At 44.7% G+C, this 6515-nt stretch overlaps 1 pseudogene; it reads left to right on the top strand.

Moving 5' to 3' along the window:
* The first annotated feature begins 6151 nt into the window (after positions 1-6151).
* LOC126096172 (5S ribosomal RNA) lies at positions 6152-6269 on the top strand (annotated as a pseudogene).
* Positions 6270-6515: the final 246 nt, after the last annotated feature.

Genomic DNA, 6515 nt, shown 5'->3' with positions numbered 1-6515 from the left:
CAGAGACTACGCCATATTACTGCTACGCATGGTGGATATGTGGAAAATATCGTACTATAGAGTTTCCCAGACCGCAGCGCCATCTGTTGTTGAAAATTGTAACTACTGGAATTTCGAAAGTTTGTCTGCCTGAAAATGTACTGTTGTCCCAAGCATATTGCAACAAACGGTGTATTTCTATCGCTGCTCGTTTAGTTTTTATTGCCGTTTCAAATATACCGGTCATTTTTGAAACACCCTGTAGTAGCAGTCCAGCAGAGGTAATATATCGATAAGCACTGCTGCTGCCCCCTAACGGGCAGGCAAGGCAGCAACTCAGTAACACCAGTAATTGAATTAACAACGCGAGGTGGCAGTACAGTAAAAACAGAATGTAAAAAGAGAGAGAGATGGTACGAACACCAGCCACGCACGGCTCAAAGCCCTCGTCGACGTAGTGTAGCTGAAACTTCTACAGCCATTAGAATGACTAAACAGAGTGATTTTTACGTTCGAGTTTCATTTAATACTTTATCAGAGACGAGCACTCGTTTGTTTCTTCCTTGAATACAACTTTTACTCTTGCTGTCGAGTCGTAATATGGAATATCCAGAATTATTAGTTCCCCTCTTTTTTCACGTGACATTACACGTTGTATTACTACAACCTTAATTTAATTTCATATTCCTTGGTACCAATAATATCACATTTGAAGATGACCGCCGGCCGGAGTGGCCGAGCGGTTAAAGGCGCTACAGTCTGGAACCGCACGACCGCTACGGTCGCAGGTTCGAATCCTGCCTCGAGCATGGATGTGTGTGATGTCCTTAGGTTAGTTAGGTTTAAGTAGTTCTAAGTTCTAGGGGACCTATGACCACAGCAGTTGAGTCCCATAGTGCTCAGAGCCATTTGAACCATTTTTACTAGGCGACTGATGACCACAGAAGTTAAGTTGCATAGTGCTCAGAGCCATTTGAACCAATTTTGAAGATGACCGTCTCTGTAATGCGCATGCACGAATGCATGTTAATTTAGTTTGAAATTTCTACCATAGCAGCTGATTGGTAAGACTGGCGCATGCCTCTGAGTCGTCAGTATTGGAAGACAAACAGTAAAACATTCCATCTCTAACAGCCTCTGATGCTGGCCACACTACTTAGCCCTCTGCTCCCGAAGTGATCAGCCAACTTTACTTAATTCGCGGCCGAATTCACCAACGTCACTTAAAATTATGCACTTCCAAAAATATTACTGTCCCTTTTAATATTTTTGTTCGTTTCTGAGCAAGAAGATTACTGTCTTCCGAAGTTCTTGACGTTAGCTAACATTTTTGCATTCGGCTGTTAGTTGCTAGATGCATTCTACACTACTGGGCATTAAAATTGCTACACGAAGAAGAAATGGAGATGATAAACGGGTATTCATTGGTCAAATATACTAGAACTGACATGTAATTACATTTTCACGCAATTTGGGTGCATAGATACTGAGAAATCAGCACCCAGAACAACCACCTCTGGCTGTAATAACGACCTTGATACGCCTGGGCATCGAGTCAAACACAGCTTGGATGGCGTGTACAGGTACAGCTGCCCATGCAGCTTCAGCACGATACCACAGTTCATCAAGGGTAGTGATTGGCATATTGTGACAAGCCAGTTGCTCGGCCACCATTGAACAGACGTTTTCAGTTGATGAGATATCAGGATAAAGTGCTGGTCAGGGCAGCAGTCCAACATTTTCTGTATCCAGAAAGGCCCGTACAGGACGTGCAACATGCAGTCGTGCATTATCCTGCTGAAATGTGTGTTTTCGCAAGGATCTAATAAAGGGTAGAGCCATGGGTCGTAACACATCTGAAATGTAACGTCTACTGTTCAAAGAGCCGTCAATGCGAACAACAGGTGACCGTGACGTGTATACAATGGCAGCCCATACCATCACGCGGCTGATACGCCAGTATGGCGATGACGAATACACGCTTCCAATGTGCGTTCACCGCGATGTCGCCAAACACGGATTCGACCATCATGATGCTGTAAACAGAACCTGGATTCCTCCGAAAAAATGACGTTTTGCCATTTGTGCACCAGAGTTCGTCGTTGAGTACAGCATCGCAGGCGCTCCTGTAGGTGATGCAGCGTCAAGGGTAACCGCAGCCAAGGTCTCCGAGCTGATAGTCCACGCTGCTGCAAACGTCGTCGAACTGTTCGTGCAGATGGTTGTTGTCTTGCAAACGTCGCCAGCCGTTGACTCACGGATCGAGACGTGACTGCACGATCCGTTACAGCCATGCAGATGCCTGTCATCTCGACTGCTAGTGATACGAGGCCGTTGCCATCGAGAACTGCGTTCCGTATTACCCTCCTGAACCCACCGATTCCATATTTAGTTAATAGTCATTGGATCTCGACCAACGCGAGCAGCAATGTCGCGATACGATAAACCGCAATCGCGACAGGCTACAATCCGACATTTATCAAAGTCGGAAACGTGATGGTACGCATTTCTCCTCCTTACACGAGGCATCACAACAAGGTTTCACCAGGCAACGCCGGTTAACTCCTGTTTGTGTATGAGAAATCGGTTGGAAACTTTCCTCACGTCAGCACGTTGTAGGTGTCGCCATCGGCGCCAACCTTGTGTGAATGCTCGTAAAAGCTAATCATTTGCATATCACAGCATGTTCTTCCTGTCGGTTAAATTTCGCGTCTCTAGCACGTCATCTTCGTGGTGTAGCAATTTTAATGGCCAGCAGTGTATTATAAAATGCGGGTAAGACGCGCGGGCCGCGCGAACACTTGATCCGGGCTGCACGCGGACCGCGGGCCGCAGTTTGACTACCAGTGGCCGGAAGCCGTCAGGGTGCCGAGTGGGCACCTGGTTCGGGACCGGACGGCCTCGGCCGCCGAGCCTTCTGCAGTCGGGACTGGTGAGCCGCTGTTCCGGCCGCAGCCGCGTTCGGCAGCCGCTTCCGCGGCGTGTGCCGGTGCCGTCTACAGCGCGCGTAATGAGGCACCGGTCGCTAAGTGCCACGCGAGAGCGCCGCGTACTCATAAATTACCCGCATCTCCCACCACGACCTCCCCGTCGTGGCCTTTGTGTCGCTGCAAGCGTAGCCGACGCCCCCACATTTTTACACACTGCCTCCGGCAAACGAAGCGATCCCGACCAACCCAAGACGTGACACTAGGCTGGGAACAGCACACGAACACGAGGACGTTGACACTGAATGTGTGCTAGCCCAAAGTATAAATCTGAGAGACTGTACCCTTCAATTCAAAAACGGGCTCATTTTAGGGCGCAGTTCCCCTTTAGGTCGAAGAACGACTTCCAGGGAGGCTATACTATGCCCGATGTGCTAATGTGTAAGGTCAGCAAAATACACATCCACAGCTGGCATAAGCTATGTATCGTTATAAACAATTAAAAAGTTTTTTGCACAAACTGCTAATCCGCTTACACTGAAGTATCATATTAAAATAGGACAAGCCTTGTTGTTGTTGTGGTCTTTTTCCAGAGACTGGTTTGATGCAGTTCTCCATGCTACTCCATCCTGTGCAAGCTTCTTCATCTCCCAGTGCCTACTACAACCTACATCCTTCTGAATCTGCTTAGTGTATTTATCTCTTGGTCTCCATCTACGATTCTTACCCTCCACGCTGCCCTCCAATACTAAATTGGTGATCCCTTGATGCCTCATGTCCTACCAACCGATCCATTCTTCTAGCCAAATTGTGCCACAAACTCCTCTTCTCCCCAATTCTATTCAATACCTCCCCATAAGTTATGTGATCTACCCATCTAATCTTCAGCATTCTTCTGTAGCACCACATTTCGAAAGCTTCTATTCTCTTCTTGTCCAAACTATTTACCGTCCATGTTTCACTTCCATACATGGCTACACTCCATACAAATACTTTCAGAAATGACTTCCTGACACTTAAATCTATACTCGATGTTAACAAATTTCTCTTCTTCAGAAACGCTTTCCTTGCCATTGCCAGTCTACATTTTATATCCTCTCTACTTGACCATCATCAGTTATTTTGCTCCCCAAATAGCAAAATTCCTTTACTACTTTAAGTGTCTCATTTCCTAAACTAATTCCCTCAGCATCACCCGACTTAATTCGACTACATTCCATTATCCTCGTATTGCTTTTGTTGATGTTCATCTTATACCCTCCTTTCAAGACACTGTCCATTCCGTTCAACTGCTCTTCCAAGTCCTTTGCTGTCTCTGATAGAATTACAATGTCATCGGCGAACCTCAAAGTTTATATTTCTTCTCCCTGGATTTTAATTCTTACTCCGATACTTTCTCATGTTTCTCTATACTACTTGCTCAATATACAGATTGAATAACATTAGGGATAGCCTAAAACCCTGTCTCACTCCCTCTCCAACCACTGCTATACTTTCGTGCCCCTCGACTCTTATAACTGCCATCTGGTTTCTGTACGAATTGTAAATAGCCTTTCGCTCCCTGTATTTTTCCCCTGCCACCTTCAGAATTTGAAAGAGAGTATTCCAGTCAACATTGTCAAAAGCTTTCTCTAAGTCTACAAATGCTAGAAACGTAGGTTTGCCTTTCCTTAATCTTTCTCCTAAGGTAAGTCGTAGGGCCAGTATTGCCTCACGTGTTCCAACATTTCTACGGAATCCAAACTGATCTTCCCCGAGGTCGGCTTCTACCAGTTTTTCTATTCGTCTCTAAATAACTCGTGTTAGTATTTTGCCGCCGTGGCTTATTAAACTGATAGTTCGGTCACATCTGTCAACACCTGCTTTCCTTGGGATTGGAATTATTATATTCTTCTTGCTCACCAGATGGTAGAGTTTCGTCAGGGCTGGCTCTCCCAAGGCTGTCAGTGGTTCTAATGGAATGTTGTCTACTCCCGGGGCTTTGTTTCGTCTTAGGTCATTCAGTGCTCTGTCAACCTCTTCACGCAGTATCATATCTCCCATTTCATCTTCATCTACATCCTCTTCCATTTCCATAATATTGTCCACAAGAACATCGCCCTTGTATAGACCCTCTATATACTCCTTCCACCTTTCTGCTTTCCCTTTTTTGCTTAGAACTGGGTTCCATCTGAGCTCTTGATATTCATAGAAGTGGTTCTCTTTTCTCCAAAGGTCTCTTTAATTTTCCTGTAGGCAGTATCTATCTTACCCCTAGCGAGATAAGCCTCTACATCCTTACATTTGTCCTCTAGCCATCCCTGCTTATCCATTTTGCACTTCCTGTCGATCTCATTTTTGCCTGCTTCATTTATTGACGTTTATATTTTCTCCTTCCATCAGTTAAATTCAATATCTCTTCTGTTACCCAAGGATTTCTATTAGCCCTCGACTTTTTACCTACTTGATCCTCTGCTACCTTCACTGTTTTATCTCTCAAAGCTACCCATTCTTCTTCTACTGTATTTCTTTCCCCCACTGTTGTCAAAGTTCCCTTATGCTCTCCCTGAAACTCTGTTCAACCTCTGGTTTAGTCAGTCTATCCAAATCACATCCTCTTAAATTGCTACCTTTTTGCAGTTTCTTCAGTTTTCATCTACAGTTCATAACCAATAGATTGTGGTCAGTGTCTACATCTGCCCCTGGAAATGTCTTACAATTTAAAACCTGGTCCTAAATCTCTGTCTTACCATTATATAATCTATCTAATACCTTCCAGTATCTCCAGGCTTCTTCCATGTATTCAACCTTCTTTTATAATTCTTGAACCAAGTGTTAGCTATGGATAAGCCTTATTAAATTAAAAAATAACCTTTCGGTGTGAACAATGTCAGGACCCGGATTTGGGGAAGTGGAACATACAAGATGTTTTCTGAATGTCAAGAGCAATTTTTAAAAACATTTATTGACATCAGTGGCCGAAATAAGAATCAAACATTGCTGCACAATTGTGCTGTGTTCTGTCATATTACTTCATTCTTAGCAAAAAGATCAATTCTTGAAAAAGTCTACACAAATAAATTCTTTTAAAATTTGTGTAGAACACCAGTTAATAAAAATTACAACATCAAAAAATAAAAACTTCATACGCTATTAACTGTCTTACTAGGCTTTTACAAATCACTCTGGGCTTTGAGTAATACGCTCTAAACACACTAGCTTTTCAATAAGGCAGAAAATGTATAAAGCTTTTCTTGTCATTAGCAGGCAACGGCCTTACCGCAGTGGATACGCCGATTCCCGTCAGCTCACCGAAGTTAAGCGCTGTCGGGCGTGGTTGGCACTTGGATGGGTGACCATCCGGGCCGCCATGTGCTGTTGCCATTTTTCGGGGTGCACTCAGCCTCGTGAAGCCAATTGAGGAGCTACTCGACCGAATAGTAGCGGCTCCGGTCAAAGAAAAGCATCATAACGACCGGGAGAGTGGTGTGCTGACCACACGCCCCTTCTATCCGCATCCTTAGCTGAGGATGACACGGCGGTCGGATGGTCCCGATGGGCCAGTTGTGGCTTGAAGACGGAGTGCTTTTGTCATTAGCAATTGCATATACTCACTTAAAAACCGTGTGA

This window comes from Schistocerca cancellata, chromosome 8 (genome assembly GCF_023864275.1).
Source record: "Schistocerca cancellata isolate TAMUIC-IGC-003103 chromosome 8, iqSchCanc2.1, whole genome shotgun sequence".
In the NCBI taxonomy this organism is placed as follows: Eukaryota; Metazoa; Arthropoda; class Insecta; order Orthoptera; family Acrididae; genus Schistocerca; species Schistocerca cancellata.
Note: the sequence above shows the minus strand (reverse complement) of the source record. Positions and strands in the feature narration are given on the sequence as shown.